General features: G+C 46.5%; 1 protein-coding gene across 1 annotated transcript in view; it reads left to right on the top strand.

Moving 5' to 3' along the window:
- The window catches only part of LOC139417139 (ephrin-B2-like), a 95,227-nt gene that overhangs the window by 28,930 nt on the left and 53,797 nt on the right, over window positions 1–12,500 (top strand). The gene's annotated exons all lie outside the window — the stretch shown is intronic.

Here is a 12,500-nt window from a genome sequence, read left to right as displayed (position 1 = left end):
ACCCCTCCATCTTTCCATCTCTCCTTTTTCATGTGGGATGTCTATGGTGTCGGCCCTCATTCCCCCCAAAGCCCTCACTGACCTTATTTAATTACAGAGATGGTTTGAGAGAATGAGTTGAACCTCGCAGACAGACACACACACTCTGAGTGAGAAATAAACACCAGCTGGAGCACTAAAGGAGCACGTTTTAGCCGTTAAAAGCCTCGTCAGAACTCAGACACACACACACACTGGGGGGCCCTCTGGCTCAGGCCTGTCCAGGACCTGGGTTCTCCATCAGCCCACACCTCCTATAGACATTCTTAATGGGACCAATCTAGCCAGCCACAAATCATCCTGCCTTAGACTGGACTACATACTGAGACAGAGGGAGAGAGAAAGGGGGGAGGGAGAGAGAACGTGGGAGAGAGGGATTGGAGAGTGGAAAGAGAGAGAGAGAGGAAGGGAGAGAGAGATGGAAGAGTGTGAAGAGAGAGATCGAAGAGTGTAGAGAGAGATAGAAAAGTGTAGAGGGAGAGAGAGAGATAGAGAGAGATGGTATCAGGAGACAGGCCAGTACATCAGGAGATGTGGAGGAGGCCGTAGGAGGGCAACAACCCAGCAGCAGGACCGCTATCTCCGCCTTTGTGCAAGGAGGGGCAGTGCCAGAGCCCTGCAAAATGACCTCCAGCAGGCCACAAATGTGCATGTGTCTGCTCAAACGGTCAGAAACAGACTACATGAAGGTGGTATGAGGGCCCGACGTCCACAGGTGGGGGTTGTGCTTACAGCCCAACACCGTGCAGGACGTTTGGCATTTGCCAGAGGAGTGCTCTTCACAGATGAAAACAGGTTCACACCTGACTGCCATTAGGTACCGAGATGAGATCCTCAGACCCCTTGTGAGACCATTTGCTGGTGCGGTTGGCCCTGGGTTCCTCCTAATGCAAGACAATGCTAGACCTCATGTGGCTGGAGTGTGTCAGCAGTTCCTGCAAGAGGAAGGCATTGATGCTATGGACTGGCCCGCCCGTTCCCCAGACCTGAATCCAATTGAGCACATCTGGGACATCATGTCTCGCTCCATCCACCAACGCCACGTTGCACCACAGACTGTCCAGGAGTTGGCGGATGCTTTAGTCCAGGTCTGGGAGGAGATCCCTCAGGAGACCATCCGCCACCTCATCAGGAGCATGCCCAGGCGTTGTAGGGAGGTCATACAGGCACATGGAGGCCACACACACTACTGAGCCTCATTTTGACTTGTTTTAAGGACATTACATCAAAGTTGGATGAGCCTGTAGTGTGGATTTCCACTTTAATTTTGAGTGTGACTCCAAATCCAGACCTCCATGGGTTGATAAATTTGATTTCCATTCACAATTTTTGTGTGATTTTGTTGTCAGCACATTCTACTATGTAAAGAAAAAAGTATTTAATAAGAATATTTCATTCATTCAGATCTAGGATGTGTTATTTTAGTGTTCCCTTTATTTTTTGGAGCAGTGTAGAATGATATATATATGGGGGATACAATCTTCCCAGCTCTGTAGATTCTGCTGTGAGGAGGCAGAGTCATTAGATAATTTATTTTGGTATTGTCCATATGTAGCTCGTTTTTGGTCACAGGTCCAGGAATGGCTGAAGAATTGCAACATTTGCCTAGAACTAACACTACAGATAGCAATACTGGGTGATTTGAAAAGCCATAGTCAGTAAATCAATAATATAATAGTTACAGTGCCTTGCGAAAGTATTCGGCCCCCTTGAACTTTGCGACCTTTTGCCACATTTCAGGCTTCAAACATAAAGATATAAAACTGTATTTTTTTGTGAAGAATCAACAACAAGTGGGACACAATCATGAAGTGGAATGACATTTATTGGATATTTCAAACTTTTTTAACAAATCAAAAACTGAAAAATTGGGCGTGCAAAATTATTCAGCCCCTTTACTTTCAGTGCAGCAAACTCTCTCCAGAAGTTCAGTGAGGATCTCTGAATGATCCAATGTTGACCTAAATGACTAATGATGATAAATACAATCCACCTGTGTGTAATCAAGTCTCCGTATAAATGCACCTGCACTGTGATAGTCTCAGAGGTCCGTTAAAAGCGCAGAGAGCATCATGAAGAACAAGGAACACACCAGGCAGGTCCGAGATACTGTTGCGAAGAAGTTTAAAGCCGGATTTGGATACAAAAATATTTCCCAAGCTTTAAACATCCCAAGGAGCACTGTGCAAGCGATAATATTGAAATGGAAGGAGTATCAGACCACTGCAAATCTACCAAGACCTGGCCGTCCCTCTAAACTTTCAGCTCATACAAGGAGAAGACTGATCAGAGATGCAGCCAAGAGGCCCATGATCACTCTGGATGAACTGCAGAGATCTACAGCTGAGGTGGGAGACTCTGTCCATAGGACAACAATCAGTCGTATATTGCACAAATCTGGCCTTTATGGAAGAGTGGCAAGAAGAAAGCCATTTCTTAAAGATATCCATAAAAAGTGTCGTTTAAAGTTTGCCACAAGCCACCTGGGAGACACACCAAACATGTGGAAGAAGGTGCTCTGGTCAGATGAAACCAAAATTGAACTTTTTGGCAACAATGCAAAACGTTATGTTTGGCGTAAAAGCAACACAGCTCATCACCCTGAACACACCATCCCCACTGTCAAACATGGTGGTGGCAGCATCATGGTTTGGGCCTGCTTTTCTTCAGCAGGGACAGGGAAGATTGTTAAAATTGATGGGAAGATGGATGGAGCCAAATACAGGATCATTCTGGAAGAAAACCTGATGGAGTCTGCAAAAGACCTGAGACTGGGACGGAGATTTGTCTTCCAACAAGACAATGATCCAAAACATAAAGCAAAATCTACAATGGAGTGGTTCAAAAATAAACATATCCAGGTGTTAGAATGGCCAAGTCAAAGTCCAGACCTGAATCCAATCGAGAATCTGTGGAAAGAACTGAAAACTGCTGTTTACAAATGCTCTCCATCCAACCTCACTGAGCTCGAGCTGTTTTGCAAGGAGGAATGGGAAAAAATTTCAGTCTCTCGATGTGCAAAACTGATAGTGACATACCCCAAGCGACTTACAGCTGTAATCGCAGCAAAAGGTGGCACTACAAAGTATTAACTTAAGGGGGCTGAATCATTTTGCACGCCCAATTTTTCAGTTGTTGATTTGTTAAAAAAGTTTGAAATATCCAATAAATGTCGTTCCACTTCATGATTGTGTCCCACTTGTTGTTGATTCTTCACAAAAAATACAGTTTTATATCTTTATGTTTGAAGCCTGAAATGTGGCAAAAGGTCGCAAAGTTCAAGGGGGCCGAATACTTTCGCAAGGCACTGTATGTGGGAGAGAGAGATGCATGCGTGAATGAATATTTATATTTACCAAAAAAGTATGGGGGATTGGAAATGATGCACACAATTACATTGGAAGCAACATTCTTTCCGCAATATTAAGCTGATCCTCTCTCTAAAATGAAATAGAACAACAAAAAAAGAAAAAAAGTGTAAAGGGGTAGATAGGAAGGGAGAGAGAGATGGAAGGGAGAGAGAGATGGAAGGGAGAGAGAGATGGAAGGGAGAGAGAGATGGAAGGGAGAGAGAGATGGAAGGGAGAGAGAGATGGAAGGGAGAGAGAGATGGAAGGGAGAGAGAGATGGAAGGGAGAGAGAGAGAGAAGAGATAGAGAGATGGAATGGAGAGAGAGATGGAAGGGAGAGAGAGATGGAAGGGAGAGAGATGGAAGGGGGAGAGAGAGAAGGGAGAGAGAGAGAGAAGGGAGAGAGAGATGGAAGGGAGAGAGAGATGGAAGGGAGAGAGAGATGGAAGGGAGAGAGAGATGGAAGGGAGAGAGAGATGGAAGGGAGAGAGATGGAAGGGAGAGAGAGATGGAAGGGAGAGAGAGATGGAAGGGAGAGAGAGATGGAAGGGAGAGAGAGATGGAAGGGAGAGAGAGATGGAAGGGAGATAGAGAGATGGAATGGAGAGAGAGATGGAAGGGAGAGAGAGATGGAAGGGAGAGAGAGATGGAAGGGAGAGAGAGATGGAAGGGGGAGAGAGAGAAGGGAGAGAGAGAGAGAAGAGAGAGAGAGATGGAAGGGAGAGAGAGATGGAAGGGAGAGAGAGATGGAAGGGAGAGAGATGGAAGGGGGAGAGAGAGAAGGGAGAGAGAGAGAAGGGAGAGAGAGATGGAAGGGAGAGAGAGATGGAAGGGAGAGAGATGGAAGGGGGAGAGAGAGAAGGGAGAGAGAGATGGAAGGGAGAGAGAGATGGAAGGGAGAGAGAGATGGAAGGGAGAGAGAGATGGAAGGGAGAGAGAGAGAGAGAGAAGGGAGAGAGAGATGGAAGGGAGAGAGAGATGGAAGGGAGAGAGAGATGGAAGGGAGAGAGAGAGAGAGAGAAGGGAGAGAGAGATGGAAGGGAGAGAGAGATGGAAGGGAGAGAGATGGAAGGGGGAGAGAGAGAAGGGAGAGAGAGATGGAAGGGAGAGAGAGATGGAAGGGAGAGAGAGAGAGAAGGGAGAGAGAGATGGAAGGGTTGAGAGATGGAAGGGAGAGAGAGATGGAAGGGAGAGAGAGATGGAAGGGAGAGATAGATGTAAAGGAGAGAGAGAGAAGGGAGAGAGAGATGGAAGGGAGAGAGAGAAGGATGGGAGAGAGAGAACGGAGAGAGAGAGAAGGGAGAGAGAGATGGAAGGGAGAGAGAGATGGAAGGGAGAGAGATGGAAGGGGGAGAGAGAGAAGGGAGAGAGAGATGGAAGGGAGAGAGAGATGGAAGGGAGAGAGAGATGGAAGGGAGAGAGAGATGGAAGGGAGAGAGAGAGAGAGAGAAGGGAGAGAGAGATGGAAGGGAGAGAGAGATGGAAGGGAGAGAGAGATGGAAGGGAGAGAGAGAGAGAGAGAGAAGGGAGAGAGAGATGGAAGGGAGAGAGAGATGGAAGGGAGAGAGATGGAAGGGGGAGAGAGAGAAGGGAGAGAGAGATGGAAGGGAGAGAGAGATGGAAGGGAGAGAGAGAGAGAAGGGAGAGAGAGATGGAAGGGTTGAGAGAGAGATGGAAGGGAGAGAGCGATGGAAGGGAGAGAGAGATGGAAGGGAGAGAGAGATGTAAAGGAGAGAGAGAGAAGGGAGAGAGAGATGGAAGGGAGAGAGAGAAGGATGGGAGAGAGAGAACGGAGAGAGAGATGGAAGGGAGAGAGAGATGGAAGGGAGAGAGAGATGGAAGGGAGAGAGAGATGGAAGGAAGAGAGAGAGAGAGAGAGAGAAGGGAGAGAGATATGGAAGGGAGAGAGAGATGGAAAGGAGAGAAAGATGGAAGAGAGATGGAGATGGAAGGGAGAGAGAGATGGAAGGGAGAGAGAGATGGAAGGGAGAGAGAGATGGAAGGGAGAGAGAGATGGAAGGGAGAGAGAGATGGAAGGGAGAGAGAGGTGGAAGGGAGAGAGAGGTGGAAGGGAGAGAGAGATGGAAGGGAGAGAGAGATGGAAGGGAGAGAGATGGAAGGGAGAGAGAGAGAGAAGGATTTTGGATGTGTGTTCTTTAGAAAGGCCAAGCCATCAGCGTGCCTGCATCCCATGTCTCCGTGGTTACCGGGTGTGTGATGTGTACTGGATGTGACACTAGCGCTGCAGCATTCCAGACCGCCTCCGGACAGACAGAAGGGAGGGTGTGTGTGTGTAGATCTGTGTGTGTGTGGCGATCAGTGTGTGTGCTGATGAGGGATGCTGTGCACTGCAGTGACAAGGACACTCTTACCTTCAGAGTCCCACGACGCTGGCTAACTATTCAAACACAACCTCCTCAGCCCTACCTGCCTCTCCCTCTCTTTCTTTAATTCTCTCCCTCTACCTCTCTCTTTCTCTCCCACCCTCTCTCCCTGCGTCAGAAGCAACCATATGGAAAGCATTATTCCCGTCGTTCTTTCTCACCGCAAACATTCCAGCAGCCCTTCCAGCACTCAGTGACTTTACAGCAACCTTCTAGTTCTTCTATGTTAGCAACTCTCTCTCCCTTTCTCCATCTCTCTGAATATCTCTCCCTCTCTCTCTCTCCCTTTCTCCATCTCTCTGACCATCTCTCCATCTCTCTCTCTCCCTTTCTCTCTCTCTGACCATCTCTCCCTCTCTCTCTTTCCCTTTCTCCATCTCTCTGACCATCTCTCCCTCTCTCTCTCCCTTTCTCCATCTCTCTGACCATCTCTCCCTCTCTCTCTCCCTTTCTCCATCTCTCTGACCATCTCTCCCTCTCTCTCTCCCTTTCTTTCTCTCTGACCATCTCTCCCTCTCTCTCTTTCCCTTTCTCCATCTCTCTGACCATCTCTCCCTCTCTCTCTCTCCCTTTCTCCATCTCTCTGACCATCTCTCCCTCTCTCTCTCTCCCTTTCTCTCTCTCTGACCATCTCTCCCTCCCTCTCTCTCCCTTTCTCCATCTCTCTGACCATCCCTCCCTCTCTCTCTCTCCCTTTCTCTCTCTCTGACCATCTCTCCATCTCTCTGACCATCTCTCCCTCTCTTTCTCTCCCTTTCTCTCTCTCTGACCATCTCTCCCTCTCTCTCTCTCCCTTTCTCCATCTCTCTGACCATCTCTCCCTCTCTCTCTCTCCCTTTCTCTCTCTCTGACCATCTCTCCCTCTCTCTCTCCCTTTCTCTCTCTCTGACCATCTCTCCCTCTCTCTCTCTCCCTTTCTCTCTCTCTGACCATCTCTCTCTCTCCCTCTCCCTCTCCCCCTTTCTCTCTCTCTCTCTCTCTCTCTCTCGCTCTCTCTCTCTCTCTCTCTCTCTCTCTCTCTCTCTCTCTCTCTCTCTCTCTCTCTCTCTCTCTCTCTCTCTCTCTCTATCTCTCTCTCTCTCTCGCTCTCTCTATCTCTCTCTCTCTTCAATGTAATTGCTCCATTTCTCTTGCTCTTTCTCACTCTCCTTCACTCCATTTCCTCTCCTTTCACACCTCCTCCTCCTCCCAGCTCTTTTCTTCTCACTGATCTAGGCAATGACTCCTTAGTGGAAGATAGTCAAAGGTTGCATCCTTTTGACCAGGGCTCTATGACAAAACGTATAAGGAATAGTGCGCCGTTTGGGACAGCCGAATTGTCATCAATGACCTTCTCTACTCTGAAAACTCTGTGTGCTCTCAAAGAAGGTCTCTGTACCATAGTAATGCTCTTGAGATAACCACGTCTTTATTTAATGGTGTGATAGCACTGTGGAACCCCTGCTGTATGTAGACTGAGTATGGATGGATGTATATCTTTGGTCTCCTCAATGAGACTTGCATTGATGTTTGCACAGTAGTGTGGAAGACTTTGCACTCCATGTGTGCGTGCTCGCATCCGCATCCGTGTGTGTGTGACAGTGTGTGTACATTGGGGCCTTCCGAGACCGCTCAGGACCTGTCTGTGTGATTAGGTGTATACCATGAGTCTACCCCAGACAGGTTAATGCATGTGCTCCATAAATCTACCAGAGAACTGGTTTACTATTCAATAATGGGAATGTACTTTGGGGTCCTTTGTAGCACATGAGGTTGTGTTTAGTTTAATGGACAAATCATGGAGATCTATTGGTTTGAAGTAAGACTCTAATTTATTTTTATCTAGCTCCTCTGTGGGGGTTTGAGGGCTTTTTCTCATGGGCACAGACTCAACACTCTGTCTTGTCTGTGCTGGTTGGGTTGGTTTCGACCCCCGCATTCTCATGTTCTCACACACAGGGATAGAGAGAGGCACTCAGAAACACACATCCCTGTTGTCCCGCTGGCTGCACCTGTGTGGCTTTGGTTCGGACACGGCTCAAGTTGCCTCTGAGGAATCTGGGATATGTGGGGCACCGAATACGCAATCTAACCAGCCACCGTATGGTACACACACACACACACTCAGCAGAGACACACACACTCAGCAGAGACAGACGGAGAGAGGGCAGAGGGGAGGAGATGAGGAGAGGGGATAGAAGAGAAGGAGGGAGTAGAGGTCAGAGGAGGAGGGGGTGAGGGTCAGAGAAACTAACACTCCAGTCTTTTCTCTAGCCGTGAAGGTCGAGGCAGAGCGGCGGCTGGTGTTGAGAAAATGATGTTTCTGCCCTCATAAAAGACCCCGGAGAAGAAAGGAGAGGAAAGTCCCCCCCCCCTCCTCCCTCACTCAACCCCCTCCTCCCTCCATCACCTCTGGCCCCTCCATCCCCCACTCCGTGTTTCAAAGTGTGGCCACATGAATGGCACTATTGTCTGTCGGGAGAGAGGGAGCGAGGGATAGAGAGAGAGATGCGGTCCAACAAAGGGAGAGAGGCAGGGTGCTGAGGGCAAGTGAGTTGAGCTGCATCTGTTCATTTATTCTGGGTCTGGTCCCAAGTGATTTATTTAGTTGGAAAGGCAAACTCTATAAAGTTGTTTAAAAGGTCACCTTACTTAACTTAACTCAGTTATATGTGAGCGTTGGAACCAAGGTTTGTTTTGTTATAGAACCGTCCTGCATAGAAAGACTGTTGAGATGTGTGTTGCGTACAGAACTTTAATTGAAGCATTATGTGTGTCCTGTAACAGTAGCCCAGTGATACCGGTTAGCTGTGTTGACATGAGAGAGCGTAGCAGGGAAGCAGGGGAAGGAACGGTGTGAAACACATACTAATCTCAGTGAGCCTCCAAAGCACCACCCAACAAGCGAGGCTACTGTTAACCATCAGTGAGCATATTTCTACCAAGACTCTAAACACTGTTTCTGTTTTTCTATCAACCCTCTTTTCTTTCTCTTTTTCTCTATTTCTGTCTCGTTGTCTATTTCCCTGTTTTCTCCCTTTCAGTTTTTGAACAGACATCTGTATTTGAGCTCTCTCTTTATCCTTTCCTCCCTCTTGTTGCTCTACCTGCGTCTCTCTCCCCCTCACTCTTTCTTTTTTAAACATACCTTTTTCTTCCTCCTTCTCCCTCTGTTTTGACCATTACACCTGCCTGCCCAGTATCATTTTTTCCATCACTCACTGGCTCCTTCCATCCACCCCTCCCTCTCCCCCTCTCCCCCTCTCTCCCTCTCTCAGCTAAGTGCAGTTCTCAGACGCGTTGTTTGCTCTGCCATTCTTTAGCTCAGGTCTACTGTGACATAGTTAGGCTGCCATCATCTCTCTTAATGTTATTGTTTACATGGAAGCCCCTTAGCAACCGCCTATGTGACTGGAAGGCATGTAGACCTTTTATAAATGCTTTATGTGCCTGTGTGTTTCTGTCTGCGCATGTGTGTCTGTGCCTGTGAGTGTTTGTGTGTGTGTGTGTGTGTTTGAGGCCCAGCCCAGCTCCTCTCTTCTCCTGGTGCGGGGTGTGTGTTGAGTGCAGTTAGTGCTTCCCTCTCCAGTGTGAGTGCTTAGTGATAACCTCCTGACCTTAGTGTTAACAACAGGAACGCCCAGTTCCTCTGCTGCCGCATGCCTCTACTACGCTAGCACTGTGCTAGGCTAGCTTCTTCACTAGCATCTATATGGTCATTGGCTAAATTCCCCATTAATTTTACATGTCTGCAGCTAGCCAAAAACATGCTAACAGCTACTCAATTAGTGTATCTTTGGTCACACAGGCTTGATTCCCCATTGACTATTTGCTACTACTAGCGAAACATGCTAATGCTAACAGATTAAAGATAGCCTAACAGTGCTTTGTGTTGTTAGCTGTAGTAGTGTTATGTTCTGAATGAATAAATAGATGAGTCAGTTGGTCTCAGTCCGTAATGCCCTCTTCTCTCTCTCTGTTCTGACTGGCTAAATGTTGCCAAGCTCCCAGGGCAGTCTGAGAGCATCTTGACTGGCTGCATCACCGCTTGGTTTGGCAATTGCTTGGCATCCGACTGCAAGGCACTACAGAGGGTAGTGCGTACGGCCCAGTACATCACTGAGGCTGACCTCCTTGCCATTCAGGACCTCTATACAAGACGGTGTCAGAAGAAGGCCCTAAAAATTGTCAAAGACTTCACCCACCCAAGTCATGTACTGTTCTCTCTGCTACCCCATGGCAAGTGTTACCAATGCACCAAGTCTGGAAACAAGACTTGACCCCAAGCCATAAAAATGCTAAATAGCTACCCGGACTATCTGACTCACTGCTTTGCACTAACTCTTTTGACATGTGCTGCTTCTACTGTTTATTATCTATCCTGTTGCCTAGTCACTTTACCCCAACCTATACAGTACGTCGTACAGTGGCTTGCAAAAGTATTCACCCCTTGGCATTTTTCCTATTTTGTTGCCTTACAACCTGGAATTAAAACATATTTTTGGGGGGTTTGTATCATTTGATTTACACAACATGTCTACCACTTTGAAGATGCAAAATATTTTTTTGTGTGAAACAAACAAGAAATAAGACGACAAACTGAAATCTTGAGTGTGCATAACTATCCACCCCCCAAAGTCAATACTTTGTAGAGCCACCTTTTGTAGAAAATACAGCTGCAAGTCTCTTGGAGTATGTCTCTATAAACTGCTCCAGCTCCTTCAAGTTGGATGGCTTCCGCTGCTGTACAGCAATCTACCACAGATTCTTAATTGGATTGAGGTCTGGGCGTTGACTAGGTCGTTCCAAGGCATTTAAATGTTTCCCCTTAAACCACTAGAGTGTTGCTTTAGCAGTATGCTTGGAGTCATTGTCCTGCTGGAAGGTGAACCTCCGTCCCAGTCTCAAATCTCTGGAAGACTGAAACAGGTTTCCCTCAAGAATTTCCCTGTATTTAATGCCATCCATCATTCCTTCAATCCTGACCAGTTTCCCAGTCCCTGCCAATGAAAAACATCCCCACAGCATGATGCTGCCACCACCATGCTTTACTGTGGGGATGGTGTTCTCTGGGTGATGAGAGGTGTTGGGTTTGCGCCAGACAGCGTTTTCCTTGATGGCCAAAATGTCAATTTTAGCCGGAGTACCTTTTTCCAAATGTTTGTGGAGTCTCCCACATGCCTTTTGGCAAACAGCAAACGTGTTTGCTTATTTCGTTCTTTAAGCAATGGCTTTTTTCTGGCCACTCTTAGAGTGTATGGCTTAAAGTGGTCTTATGGACAGATACTCCAATCTCTGCTGTGGAGCTTTGCAGCTCCTTCAGGGTTATCTTTGGTCTCTTTGTTGCCTCTCTGATAAATGCCCTCCTTGCCTGGTCCATGAGTTTTGGTGGACGGCCCTCTCTTGGCAGGTTTGTTGTGGTAACATATTCTTTCCATTGTTTAATAATGGATTTAATGGTGCTCCGTGGGATGTTCAAAGTTTCTGATATTTTTTTATAACCCAACCCTGATCTGTACTTCTCTACAACTTTGTCCCTGACCTGTTTGGAAAGCTCCTTGGTCTTCATGGTGCCGCTTGCTTGGTGGTGCCCCTTGTTTAGTGGTGATGCAGACTCGGAGGCAATTCAGAACAGGTGTATATATACTGAGATCGTGTGACAGATCATGTGACACTTAGATTGCACACAGGTGCACCTTATTTAACTAGTTACGTGACTTCTGAAGGTAATTGGTTGCACCAGATATTATTTATGGGCTTTCTGTTTTTTTGTTTACTTTTGAAACAAGTCATTATTTTCATTTCGCTTCAACAATTTGGACTATTTTGTGTATGTCCATTACATGAAATCCTTACATCCTTAAGTTATCATTACTCATTGTGTATTTATTCCTTGTGTTGTAATTTTGTTCTATTCTTTTTTCTATTTTTCTCTCTCCGTTGTTGGGTAGGGTCGGTTCGTAAGTAAGCATTTGACTGTTAGTCCGCACCTGTTGTTTACAAATCATGTGACAAATAAAATGTGATTTGATTTGATCCTCTGCTGCCAGGGTATATAACATCATGATTAATAAGAACTGTTGATATTTATTTTATTTAAAAAAAATGTAGTACAGAAAATACACACAAAAATACAAAATGCAAGCCTTGTACACTGTCATAATAAACTAACACGTTCATCAGTTATACGGTCCTCGATCTGCTTTCTGAATTCCCCTAGAGGCACCAAAACATCCATTTTAAGGACATTTTAGAGATTGTTCCACAACTAAGGTGCAACTAAACTTAAGCTGGTTTACCTATCTCCATAGAGACCAAAGGAATTTCCTGAGTTAACCATCCCTGAGACCGGAGGTGGTAACTCCTATGTCTAAAGTTTAGTCATGATGTTAGGTACAGTGGGACTTTTGTAAAAGGGCTTTACAAATGAAAACATAGTAATGTATCAACATACCTGACATCAACCAACTTTCTGGTAGAGAACGCAGTAATGACTACTTAAACTGTCGCCCGTAGGAAAGCCCAGTGTACGATAATAACCGGCATCTGGCGGCTTTAATGGAGTGGCAGCTGCGTTCATCTGGATGATGTTGCCATTGTCTAGGACCGATATGAACATCGACTGAATAATCTGCTTTCTACTACTTAGCGAGAGGCAGGACCTATTTATATAGAAGAAGCCCATATCTATTTTCAGCCTCTCAACTAACTCATCAACATGCTTTTTATCTATCCAAATGCCCAGATG

The sequence above is a fragment of the Oncorhynchus clarkii genome, chromosome 9 (genome assembly GCF_045791955.1).
Source record: "Oncorhynchus clarkii lewisi isolate Uvic-CL-2024 chromosome 9, UVic_Ocla_1.0, whole genome shotgun sequence".
Classification (NCBI taxonomy): Eukaryota; Metazoa; Chordata; class Actinopteri; order Salmoniformes; family Salmonidae; genus Oncorhynchus; species Oncorhynchus clarkii.
This window is presented reverse-complemented; position numbering and strand designations above follow the sequence as displayed.